Here is a 14,008-nt window from a genome sequence, read left to right on the forward strand (position 1 = left end):
GGGGGCTATGGCTCGGCACACGCTGGTAACCAGGTAGTACATGTTTTAATTAGGCAGGAGTTGTGGGCCTCCACAAAAAAGTACCTGCCTTCCACCCAGATGAGATTATTTCATTTATCCAGCTCTCGCAGGTTGAAATTTCAGGGGCAACCACATGAGATTTATTGTTATGCAATTAAAATGTCTCAGATAGCTTAAATTTTTTGTTTTTCTTTGGTAGCAGCAGAGGTTGGAGGAAGGCAGTCATTAACTTTAGACTTGAGAGTTCATTTTTCTGGTAGAGAGCCTCGAGCTACACTGATCTGCATGGATTTTTAGGACAGTGCACCTATCGGCTGACCTTATGTGATCAACAAAAAAGAGCTTTCAGGGTCCCACGGAGAGAGCAGCTTAGGCTTCACTGTGATTATTCCCCTGACTTCAGGATTTGATCAGACTGAATTTGTGTGGTTCCACTGAAAATACTACATGTACTGCACTTTTTATATTGCAGCAAAGTTTATTATTGATACAGTAGAACTGAGTTGGTTATCATGGCAGGCCACTGATCGTGGCTTTAGCCTGATCTGCTTATTATGAAATGTTATGATAATGGAATTAGGTCTGACATATTTATTGTGAAAATCATATGTTCAAGTTGTTAGGCATTTACGATTGGGTTATTACTTTATGTTAAAGCCTACAGATAAGCATTTTGTTACCTGGAATCCCACAGACTCTAGTAGACAAAGACTTTGGTGTTGGTCACTCAGTGTGACAAACCTTAGACATAGAAGGTTTGCTCTCTGTTGAAGGGTAAAGGCTATATTGGTTCACTGGTAAAAGTCATGCCAGATTTTATTAGCTTAATCTGTTTATTTTGAAACATCAGGACAAAGCCAGGAGGCCTGACCTAAACATTGTGAAAAGCATGCATGAACAACACTTTGCTTTTACGGCCCGGTTGTTATTACAGTATGCTAAAACCTGAAACAGATTATCTTAGTAGGCAAGGACCTTGGTGTTGGTTATCCCCTCTGATAAACCGTGAATATTAGAAGATTTGTTAGGCTCTCTTAGGAGAGATAGGGCAGCCAGTGCAGCACCATTTTACTTGCACCCCTTAGTGCCCCCCTACTGCCACCATGTATGCACCGTATTTAAAATACAGCACACCATGGAGCAAGGTAGGGGCCAATAGCGTCAAAATGTTTGATGCTATTGATGTACTGTTAAGGGTTAGCACCTAATTTTTGCCTAATTTATGCCTAATGCCACATTGCCTCCCAAAAATGATGCTAAAGTGGGACTAGAGCTTTATAAAACTGGGCCATAATGTTTTACTTTGCCAACTCAAATTTTGTATGCTAAGTCATTGAATGGCTATGCCTTATGATTGCCTTGTGTGAAATCTTAAACCAATATATGAGTCCTCAGTTGGGTATGGTAACAAGCCAATGATAACAACTAGAGGCATGATGTATTCCTTAGGAAAAAATATTTCTGATCCCATAGTGAAAAGTTATAATAATCACAGTGGGCCTGAGATATTTATAATGAAAACCATATGTTAGATTAAATAGGTATTTAAGGGTGGATTGTTATTTTGCTCCATCAAATACTGTGGATAGGTACTTTGCTACATGGATTTCACAGATTCCCTTTGCAGGGAACTATTTTGTTGTTGGCTAACCACCTCTGCCAAACTATTTTTTGGCACTGAAATAATTGTTGCTACTATTTCCTATCTATCTATCAATCCATTAATCAATATATCTATCTATCTATCTATCTATCTATCTATCTATCTATCTATCTATCTATCTATCTATCTATCTATCTATCTATCTATATCTCTCTCTCTCTCTCTCTATATATATATATATATATGTATATATATATATATATAAATCTGTTGAGATGGATAGGTCCTCTGCATGGTAAGAGATGTGCACGCAGAGTTTGCTCCTTTGCATTATAGTAAATTCTGTGCAAGGTTTGCGCTTACTTGAATATTAGCTGAAGTTTTGCACCAGAGTTGGTGCAGGTAGTGCTGTACATCTCTAGACATGTGTTTCTGGATTATCTCCTTCATCAACAGAGATCAAAAATGAATTTCATCAGGGATTGCTGAGAATGCTTCAGTGGCCCTCACAGGTCTCAGTACCTCTCACTGGTGCATAGGTGCATCTCCAAAAGCTCGTCAGCTTCTTGGCTTAAGGAAGCCTGTTTAAACAGAAGAGGGATAGGAGCACACTGCCTCACATCACATCACAGTTTGTCCCTTTGCATTGTGGTAAATGCAGTACAAAGTTTGCGCTTATTTGAATATTAGCTGTAGTTTTTCACTAGAGCTGGTGCTGAACATCTCTAGACAAATTTCATCCTTCATCAGTAGAGATAAAAAATGAATTTCATCAGGGGTTGGTGTGATTTCTGCCACAGTCTTCTCAAGTCTCAGTACATCTTACTGGTGCACAGGTACGTATTCAAAAGCTTGTCTGCTTCTTTTATTAAGAGCGCCTTTTTAAACAAAAGGGGGATGGGAGCACATTGCCTCACATCACAGCACAGTTGGCCCTTTTGCATTGTGGTAAATACAGCACAATGTTTGCACTTACTTTAAAATTAGCTGTTTTTTTCATAGGCCTGGGCGGAGTACGCTGAGTTGTGATACGCAGAACTCCTCAAGTGGCATAAAAACTCTGCCACGCTATGAGGAGTTCCGCTAGCTGGCGAAGTTCTCCATTGCATCTGTTGCATTGCCTTTGATGTCAAACACAAAGTGAAGTACGTACTTGCATTCAATATCGCATGCAAAGAGCACCACTCAGTTTGCATGGGCACGGGCATCTTGTTTTTCACTCTGTTTATGGTACTGGGCTGTCAACTTCAATCTGATCCCAGTCTTTGTAATCATCCACCCTACACTTGATGTACCCCTATTTTTTCATTTATTGCATTAGTGTTTCTTTTTTGTGTCATTATTTTTATGTTGTTTTATTTTTTTGTTTTTGTGACTTTTTGCATTTTTGTGTATTTTCCCTTATTTCTTACTTCCTTTTCCTCCTGTTTCTTTTCTCCTACCCCAGTCCCTTGCCCAGCACCATGGAAGAGAAGGTCAACAGCAACCACCTGCCTTGTAGGCAGCGCTGCTGTCAAGGGGTGTTACCTCGGCCAATCTTCAGCGAGGAGAAGGTGGCAGCATTGTTTATTAATGTGCAGCGCCACCTCTGCTCCATGCTGGAAGCAGGCAGCAGTCCTATAAGCAGTTACCCCCTGAAAGAGCCTCAGCAGTAGTGGGCTGAGGAGAGCCGGTAGATCAGTGCTGCCATCCAGCACACCACCCAGCAGCTGACACACCTCCGTAATCAGGGCCTCCTCCACCTCCTAGGCATCAAGATCCTGGGGCTTGATGAATATTATAATTTTATTGTATTTATGTTCTACAATGCTAACTTATTTTTCTGAATAGCATGCAGCTTCCATTCAGAGGTAAGTTACATTCATTTTACGCTAAGAATATTATTTATTATGTGATCCAGTGAGAGCTAGGCAGGCATTTTGCGCTACATAATCACTCTCGTAGGTAGGCACTTGCTTTGGCTGAGTATTTAAGAAGCCATTTCATTGCAGGCTTCGCTGTCCTCCTGTCTCCACAGTGAATTTGTGATATCAGTGAGTTAGCTTTCTCTGTGACTTTATGTAGCTTGTACAGTCGCAAGCAATTTCACAGTGATGCGAGTATGCATGCATTGCAAAAAAGGGAGACTGAGTTGGTCCATCAAGGGGCTTGAGAAATGAGAATAGAATGAAGGTTTATTCTTTGCAAATGCAATGCATTAGTTCCAAATGTAGTTTTTGGTAAGGAAATTTGGAATAGGGATTTTAGGAGTATAGCCAACTCAATGATAGTTGATCATACTAATATAGTACCATAGGCGATCTGATTTAAAAACAATGTTATTGCATTTGTCTGCTATATAACGATTTTGTGGAGATTAACTGTACCACTAATGTGTTTCTTTTTATCTGCTTTCTAATCTTACATCAGCACCCAAGGGCAAAAACAGGGGCACTGAACCGGCGGGTCCGGCAGGAGTTGGAGAGGCACCAACCACCAGCACAGTTGCAGATGGCTCTGTCCCTCCCAGTAAGTCCTATTAGCTATTATTATTATTATGCTTATTATTTCCATAACTTTAACCTCTCCCCAATTTTATAAAACCTTTAGTTTTGCCTTGTTTACTTTTTCATACTGTCCCCATTTTTTCCAACTCCCCTATCCAAGTTTTGTTTAATTCCTGCTATCCCTGCATTATCTTTTTTTCTGTCTTTCATTGACCATTGTGTATTCCACCCCGTCATTGCTCTTCAATGATTTTGAGTCATCGCCAATTATACGCTATAGCTTTTCCGCTGCATTACGCAAAACATTTGGTTGGCTTGAGTACCGGGCTTTTCTGACATTCCAACAAAATGCCCAGAGTGATATTTTTGACAGAAGATACTGCAGTGCTAACTGAACTGTAACAATTGGGGATGCATTTTTTTGGTTTAAAAATTAAGAATGGGACCTGGCATCTGAAAACTGTATGCTGTTTTTTACACCCACATCAACCAGTGGAGCCAGCTCAAGTTCAACTGCTGCGGGAGCAGACGGAGCTGGGGGAGACTCGGTGGCGGGGACAGGCGCTGGAAAGTCACATTGATTGCTTATTGACAATCACCCTTTCTCATTAGCTACAACAGCGTTGTAGTGATTGGATTCATGACCCCCCAACATTTCAGCTACAGTAGTGGTTGAGTTACTTATGCCTCTTCTATCTGCAACTCAGCAAAAGCACACATAATATACAGACAAAATGATGGCTTGATGGAAACGTGAAAGAACAGAATGGTAAGCAAAAGGACGGGTGAAAACAGTGAAAAGAAAGGATGCATGGGTGGGTGAAAAGGGAAATGTATGAGAGTATTAGTATTAGGTAAATGGACGGATGGGTGGGAGGATTATTTAAAGAAAGGGTGGATAGTGTGGGTACTGAATGAATAGATAAAGGATTGCGAATTGGGGTGAAAGACTGGCTGAGAGTAAGTAAAGTTGAAATCATGGTGGCTATGGGTGTATATAGTGAAAGAATGAAACGATGATTGAATAATTGCTTGGATGAATAAAGAACAGAGCTCTTCTCCTATCGAGAGATCAGTGACACTCCTCTATTTTTCTATAGCAAACGTTCCTCCTACCTGCCTAATCCATCTGCCTTACTCTGCAGTAGAGTAAGTCAAGTTTCTTAACTTTCTTACTGCCCAGCAAATCAATTTGTTGGAAAGAATTTGTGATGGTGGTTGAGACCAGTGAGTAAAGTGGGACAAGTAAGTGCCCGGTTTGATTTCAAGTTTGGTGTAGGGGATACTATGTGACGAACATGCCAAATACAATCTACATTTCCTTGTAGGGCAGTGCATCATTTTACTCCGTCTACTTACAGCAGACAGGATAAAATATATCTGTATTTTATACATGACATGTATGACGTATCTTTTTATTCATCTGCCTCTTTGGGTCAGGGTAGAAACTAAACTAAGTGAAAGACGTGTGAGGAAGAGCAGGGCTATTGGAATTAAAGTTAGATATTTGATGACAGCACGCCAGCCTCCAGGCCAGTACATCGCAGCCCTGCCGCCAGCAGTCAGGATTCCTGACTGCACCTGTTGCTATACCCTCCTGCTCCAACGGGCATTGCTCTGACGCTTCCTACAGCGGATGGACAGGATAGACAGCAAGCTCACCAGCATTGAGCAGAGCCTAGGCCAGTTCTGGACCCATTTTGACAGTGCCATTTTTTAAGCCCTTTTTAATTTTTTTGTTTTGGTGAGAGGAACTTCTTGTGGGTGGAGAGGTGGGGAGGGATTTAGGCTAGACTTTGACTTTTCATTGGACTTTTTGGGGACATGGTTATTTGTTCTGGGAGAGGGGTGGCACAATCGTGGGTGGAGAGGGAGCGTTTTCTAAACACTAAAAGGAGATATTTTTTACTTCACTTGTGTCTCCAATCTTTATCTAGGTGTCTTAGACTTTTAGTTTTTACTGCTGTCTTTTAGTGTAGCCTGTTGTTTTTAGCCTGTTAAAAAAAGTGCATGTCACTTACTTAGACCCTTGCTCTATTGCCCTCTGCAACTATTATTGACCACTAGCGGGTGATTGCCCTTGTCTATTTTCCTTACAAAAACCCAGTACACACTGACAACATCTTCTTCAGCAGGAGTTAAATACTAACTAATCAAGTTCACTTCATTACATAGTTCTTCTCTTACCTGAATCGATAAAGCAAGGGAGTCTTCTTACTGCAGGGTTTTTCCCAAGATGGCTCTTAAAGGGGTGGTAGGTAGGTAGTAGTAGTAGTAGCAGGATAGCACACTAACAGGGAAAACAGAACTTCACAGAAGGTGCCATTCCCACCTATGCGAACTCCAACCACAGGATTAATCAAAGTTATCCATAACCGTCAACTTGATTGAAAGAAAACAGAGAGTTAGTGGGTCACCATCATATTATCATAAGTTTAGGAAGACTGAGACCAGACTATCATATTGGTCGAAGACAAAAAGCTCTAATAGGCAACTTCTAACTTATACACAGGATATGGGTTAAAGATTCCTCTTGCCTTATGCAAAATCTGCACTGCCTATTCTGGGCTTTAAAGTGTATCTGACCAGATCCATGTGTTTTTAATGGAATAAGCCCCAGGCGCACTCTCATTAATTCCTGCTTAAGGGCCACATTGAACGGCAGGGAGAGGTAAATTGGCTTGGACCCTGATTCATAGAGAGTGGCTGACATGGGCAAGTTTGTTAATTGTCTTCATATCCTGCTCCCTGGAGATTAGATTTGTTTGCTTGATCAGTAGTTTGCAGATCATTGGTCCTGGTAGGCCACTTGCCAAGATCTCCCCAGCCTTGAGAGTGCCCAATGCTTGGCTGAAGTATTTGTGCCAATGGGTTTGAGGGGTTTTATTATTTGCCAGATTATGTTTTTTTAATGTGCCTTCTTTTGCTTGTTTGGCTTCAACATAATTTGTAAGAATTTTGCTTTGAGGGCCCAATGCAGTGATGTCAGACCAGACTTCTGGCAAATTTGGGCATGTGCTGTGCAATTTGGTAGAGCAAATACTCTGCTGTAACAAATTGATTGAGTCTTATCCAGTCAATTTGCCATTTTCTGTGTGTATATTCTGTATATATTAGCACCACGTGGTAAGTAGGCAATAATTTACAGCCCATCTCTTTTAATAGGGGGTTTAAGTCATGATTCATCATTGACTTCCTTAGCTTACGAAAAGCACACTCCAAGGAGTTTGCAACTGCTTGTTGGGCCTGAAGAGGTGATGAAGTATGCCCCCTGTGGTCCTGCCAGACCCCCAGTAATTTAAAAGCTTCCACTACTTCCACAGGGCTCCCCTCAATGAACCAGGCCCACACTTCTTCAATTTTGATGAAATTACCATTATTTTAATTTTTTAGATGTTTATTTTCAGGCTATTTTTGTTGGCAATAAACCACAAGCACATTTAGAAGTCACAGTAGCCTGATTGGTGTCTGTTCCAAAAGCACTGTATCATCTGCATACTGTAGAGATTGTATTTTGATGCCTGCCATTTTTGGAAGGCATATCCTTGCCCTCTCAAGGTAGGTAGGGAGATCCAGATACGGGTTGAATAACAATGGTGCTAATATGCATCCTTGTTTTAGGCCCTTGTCCACCCTGATTTTTGCTGTGGTGGACCATCTAGTGCTGACCTTTATTTTTACCCACGTGTCTGTATATAATGCCATCATGGCATTCAGTAAATTGGTTGAAATTGCCCAGGCCTTCAGTTTTTGCCAAAGCCTTGATCTTGAAATGCTATTGAAGGTTGTTTGGAGGTCACTAAAGCCTACACATAGGGCCTTTGACTTCGTGGGCATAGTTGATTCACTTAGGTAGGCCAGGCAGATAAGGATGTCCTCAATATGGATTCCCTTTTGAAAGTCTGTCTGGCTTGTTGGACTTATATTGATACTTTCTGCCCAAGCTTGAAGTTTCAGGTTTAGGACACTAGAGAAACATTCCCTTCTATGTCCAAGATGGTGATTAACCTGTAATTCCCAGGGGCTGACCTGGGCCCCTTTTTGTGTGTGGGTATCCGTAATGAGGCCCTACAGGACTCTGGAAAAGGGGGGCCATGACTGCAGCCTGTCTCCTTGGGGCCCATTAATATACTGCAGTCGGGATGCCTCATAGTGCGGGGGCTCCTCCTGTGCGCATTACTTTGCTCGCCTTCATGACTTGCGATATGCTGATTGTTGTTATATCCCTGTCTGCAATCCTTGACGGTCTGGGAGACAAAGCCAGGACCTATCAAGGCCCATTTCGGTGTCACCTAATGTGGAGGTGGCTGCTGTTTTCCCTGTACAGACTTGACGCATATGATTCCCAATCACAAGGGGTGACGTTGCTGCCAATCTGCTGAGGCTTTGGGGTAATGGCGTTATTAATCCATCACTAAAATTTCCTTTGATCCCTTGCTTTTTTAATTTGATGTGAGTTTGCCCATTTCCTTCTTTCTTCAACCTTTCTTTGGATGTAGAAGGCCTTTCTATATTTTCCCCTACGGTAAACATCTGGGAGTGCAGCCATTTATTCTCTACTTTGCTGTGGCTTTTGCTTTTCAGAGCTCTATTTAGCTGCTGTTTCAAGGCCAGTATTTGGCATGTGCTGGTTCTTGCCAAGGTGGGCACCCATTTCTTTTAAAGAGTGTACCACACGTCCCCAGAGATTTAAGTGAGTGTGAGTCTCCTCCTCATTCCAGGTCCTCTCCAGAAATGTATCCAAGTGTGTTCCGCACTCTTCTTGGTTGTCCATGTTCCACTTCACCCTGTTGATTGGTTCCAGCTCATCTTGTTTACCGATGAAGATCACATTTGCACAGTCGCAAAATTAAAACTTTGCAACTAAGGATGGCGTAATCACTTGTCGATGTCATGCATACTTTGAATTTGTCTAATAGGTGGAAGTGGGCCATGGGCACCCGGATATTATCAAGGGTGGCCATTCCAAAAACAGAGGAATGGGATTGGCTGCTGGAATGCCCGGTTCTACTCTGCCATTTAGAGAGTGAAGGCCTAGTTGGCTTAATTGCTCAGCCAACTCTCTGTCTCGTTTGTTGCTTTTTTGATATTGCACCATTGGTGGTTTAATATCCCAGAACTCATCGTTCAGAATAAGGCTGCCATTCAAGTCGTCTTACATTAAATTGCAGTTGAAGTCACTCATGATTAACCACATCTCATCAATGTGAGAAGTGCTAAGGTCTGGGTGATTGGAAGTAGCAGTGTTAAGGTTGCATCTCTTCTTTGCTTACAATAAGGGTTTTACTTATACTCATGCGTCTATTACTGGTGAGGGGTTAGTTCCACAATAATGTAATCCCCCTTACCTACTTTTAGTACCCTGGCTGTAGCTGCAAGCTCATTTTTTACGTAAATTGACACCCCCCGGAGGCATGGCCCCCTACTTTGGATGCTGTTATGGGAGATTTGTGTACAGTAAAATTGGGCCAGGAGGAGGTGTTTATTCCCAATGTTTCTTGAAGAGCGATAATATCAGATTTCCTCAATTCTTCAATCACTTTATCCTTGACTATGCAATCAGTTAGCCCTCTAATGTTCCATGAGCTTATTTTCAGGCCATTTGCCCTTAGGGATCTTTTATTCTTTTGAGGCCCAATGCTAAAAATTGGAATGTAATGCACTTGATAGCCATGCCCACTCTGTTGGGGCCAGTCTCTGTGATATAGAAGGCTATCCTTCCCCTAAGCCCTTTGTGGTTATTATTAGCCTCTTACCCATGTATTCCCTCTTGCAGCTTTCTTTTGTGGTGCCCATAAGAACTGATTCGGTGGCCTGCGTGTTACTGGTATTTTTTTATTGCACTCCTGGCCTATTACTGTGTTTAGATTGGCAGCTGTCTCCAGGCAGCATACTAGGTACTTTTTTGCTGCAGGCTCAATCACTTTTATGTCCCATTGCTCGAACTGACTCTTTCTTTCCCACAGTGCCTTGACAAAACTTGAGTTTTTGAAGGTGATTTCAGTGTGTTCATTGGTCTCGCCCAATCCTGGGGAAAGGAAGGCTACCCCCTCGATATCTGAGGAGCAAATATGTGTCAAGCCTGTTATGTTTGCAGATAGTTTCAGAAAGTTTCCCCTACTTATAGTGTCCCATGATCCCCTTGAGACAAATTCTGGATAGAGGATTATTAGTTGTTCTCTTCCAGTTTAAGTTTTTTTCTCTATGTCTAGGAATTGGGGGTTCCTGGTTGAGAACTCATTGGGGGTCTCCTGCCCACCTTATCACCCTAATTGAGGGCTGGCTCCGTTACATGTAAGATATACCTTCTCCCCAGTTCTTATTCCCAACTATTTCATTCTTCCCAATTGCCAATAAATTATGTTGGGTCTGAATGGGAGTGGCTAACTCATTTGTGCTTCCTCAGGGTCCCTGGCCTTCACTGATTGGCATAGACTGGTTGGTTTGGGACCCTCTTGGAGGTTTTGTGGGGAAGGCCAAGCCTGCTGCCTTCGGCTGCATTTCCTGATTTAATTACCGCAGATGACATGCTGACACTTTCTTTGGCGGATTTAATGTGACGCCATCTTTACCCCATGTTTCCGGTCCAGTAAATACTTTTAGAGACTCTGGGAGTTGCTTTTGTGGTTGCTTTGTAGCCAAACCCCCTGCATCTATTTCATTCACCTCCTGGTGGTGTTTACTTTCCACCTTACCCTTTGGAACCTCTGAAGGTCTTGCTCCTAACCATTGAAGCAGAGACAACCTTTTTTTGCTGTTATTTTTATTTAATTAACTCAGTCTTTTTTTGTTTTTCCTGGACAGGGGGGTGACCTACCCTCTGATGACATTGTTTAATTTTTTACATCACTGTTTTTTATTTGTGGGAATCCCTGCACAGAGCTGATCTGATTCATGATGCTGGTGCATTTTTGCTCCTTAAGCAGACACCCAGGAATTTAAAGGCACTTGTCCTTCCTGTTTCTACAGTTCCTTGAAATAGGCCTTCTTCTGCCTGCATTTGCCTACAGGCTGACTTGAGACTCTTACTAGTTGAGTTTCTGCTGGGTCGCTTCCGGGCCCCAGGGGCTTTATGTTGGTCTGAAGCATTGACATTACCTCGGGAGATACATGCCCTTTTGAAGTCATCAATTACTGAGGCCATTACTGATGGAAGACATGATAAATGTTTCTATTATTGACCTACAGGTGCACAAGTCTTGTTTTAGTTCCAATTGAGCTGAATCTGTGCTCTTATAATTAATGTGTTTAGTGCCTCAAGTTTACTATCAATCTTTATGATGAATGTAATGATCATTTGTAGGACAGAGATCTGAACTTCTAGCTACTGTCGCCAATTCCAGCGTTCTACCTTGCTCCTGGCTACCCTCTTCGGCTTCTTGCTCAATGTCCTGGGTATAAGTAAGGCATGGCCTTGAAAATTCTGAGCACCATCTCGATAGGGAGTACCTTCCTGTTGCTGTTGGTGGTCTCCTTGTTGCTACCGGGCCAATTTAAATTGAATAGTGGGGACTTTCTCTGTACTTGTCTTCCCTTGGTGCTCCATCTTCTTTGGTGGCATTGGTGTTGGTTCTAACTCTGATGGTCATTGGGTCCTTTAATTGATGTGGATGCGTATATTGGGATGCCCACTCTCCTGTGTCATCGGAGTTGCTGCTGGTTTTTGTGTCCCCTGGCTCCTTTTGTGGATGCAAGGGTGTCGAGTCTGACAATTGAAGTAACTTAAGAGATCCCCTTGGGCTCCCCTGAATAGAATAAATGCCCCTGACCAACTCCTGGTCCCTCGTTTCATTGTCCATAACAGGCTTACCGTTGGACACCAGAATCTCAGGGCTCTGGATATCATTTGGTTAATTGAGGTCATCTCTAGTACTATCTCCAAGGAGGATTGAGCTTCTCTTTTAGGGACCTTTTTTAGAGATGGAGAGGGCCCTTGATTTGAACCCTGCCATTGGATCAGATGGGTTCTGAATTTGGTGATGTGACGACGGCTATTGAGTCATTAACTGCCTTGAGATGTCATGGCAAACTTAACAAGCCAGACATTTTTTGGTTTTAGGGATTGCCCATTCTATCATTGATTGGACCTGTGTCAGTACCCCTGGGGCCCACTTCAGGCTCCTCTGAAGGCTTGATGTTTCTGATTTTAATTCCAATTTGGAGTCTTGCACAAAGTACCCTCTAATGTCGACGTTTGACATTCCCATGCTCTGTGGGGGCTGTCCCCATTGCTTTATTAATCTGTGAAAAGTCTCCCTTATGTGTATCCGGGGTTTGGGCCACACTCTCTTTGTTGAATCCTAGGAGGCTTCTGGTTTCTTGTCTGTTAGAACACAGGAGTTTCTCCTTATAGAGCTTTGTGGATTTATGGGGCCTTTGATTGGCCTGAGAAATGTTGCCAATGTGGCACTTTGTGTCCGAATTTCATGGTGTACGCCCAAGTCTGGGTCTAAATGCAATTTTAGGAGTCTCCTCAGTTGACCCCTTAAAGTCAATGCATTTTGAGTGTATTAGTACTTAATGGTACTTTGTTCCTGGAGTATATAACTTTTTACTTCCAGCTTATCTAGAGGCCTTTTGATGCTTGTTGATGCTTTTCAGTGCTTAAATAGTGCTCTAAAGTATTTCTAGGGCTTCAGGGACCATAGGAGAGCTTCGTAGTGTGAAGGACTGTGTGCGGATGAGTCAGTCTCGCTGTACTAACAACAAGCCTCACCCAATCCTAAATGGGCTGCTCCTGTGGCCTCCAGGGTGCACACTCAACGGTAGCCAGCTACTGCTGCCGCGCTCCCCATCAGTCGCCGTTATCGGCCGCCGGCCACACTGCACTGTGCAATGGTGAAAACCAGGGAGTCTGGAAGGCCACTGTTGGTGGGTATAAACCACTGTGGCGTACCACTGAAAATGCGCATTGCCTGAGCTCCAGGCATTCCCAGAGGTGATCCGGTGGTCAAGGGAGTTAGGGGGTCAAATTCAAAACTACAGGCTCCATGGCATTGGTCACCCTCATTGTTCAGGCTCCCCCCTGCAACCTACGACCAGAGGCAGGAGCCCTCCAACCCCAACTCTCCTCACTCCTTGCTCTGCTCCTCACTCTGGTGCTGCTGCTTCGGGCTTCACTGCTCATCAGGTGCACATCCGGTAATCATCCATTGGAGCACAGTAAGTATGACACAGTTCAGTAAATTCATTGTAAACAGTCCTTCTGCCCCAGAAAGACACCAGATAGTAAATCCTAAGTGTTATATCTTCTAGTTTTGAAATATGGAAGATTGAAAGTAACCCAACCAGTTCTAAAAATGATGATTGTTAAAAGGAAAATGATGCTGCATTGCCAAATTGGCTGATGGATCTCTTGAAATGTACGTCACTCTGGCACCTGTCTGAACTTGTCCGGTAGGTAAGCTGGAGTCTTGAGCTTTCCAAGTTTTGTTCATGCAGGAGAGGACAAGGAGAAGGCCTGTGGAAAAAAACAGTATCTGTGTTATTGAGTAAAGGAAAAGGACAAAAGAAAGCGAGGTAAGCTTCATGAGGAGTCAGGAGTGTAACAAGAAGTCTCATAGGCATAGCAAGAACTTAAGAGGAGTTTCAAGTTTGAGCTGTCAATGCAGCAAACACATACTCAGCAGCATTTCCAAATCAACACATCCCTCTCCAGTTCACAGAGCTGAGTGAGTACTACGCCTCAAAGTCTTCACCATTATCATGGGTTTTCTTGGAACTCAAAAACTTTCTCCTTTCTAGCTGTTGAGGAAGTACCGCCCTGAGTCCTTCCATCCTCCTCCTCCAGATTCCGAGTATCTCTGTCCCAGTCCCAAAACGAGCAAGGTAGACCTGTGAAGTGCACTGCTGTTGAAGAACAAACAGAAAAAAAGAACTGGAGTATGTTTTGTGCTTG

Source organism: Pleurodeles waltl, chromosome 6 (assembly GCF_031143425.1).
Source record: "Pleurodeles waltl isolate 20211129_DDA chromosome 6, aPleWal1.hap1.20221129, whole genome shotgun sequence".
Taxonomy (NCBI): domain Eukaryota; kingdom Metazoa; phylum Chordata; class Amphibia; order Caudata; family Salamandridae; genus Pleurodeles; species Pleurodeles waltl.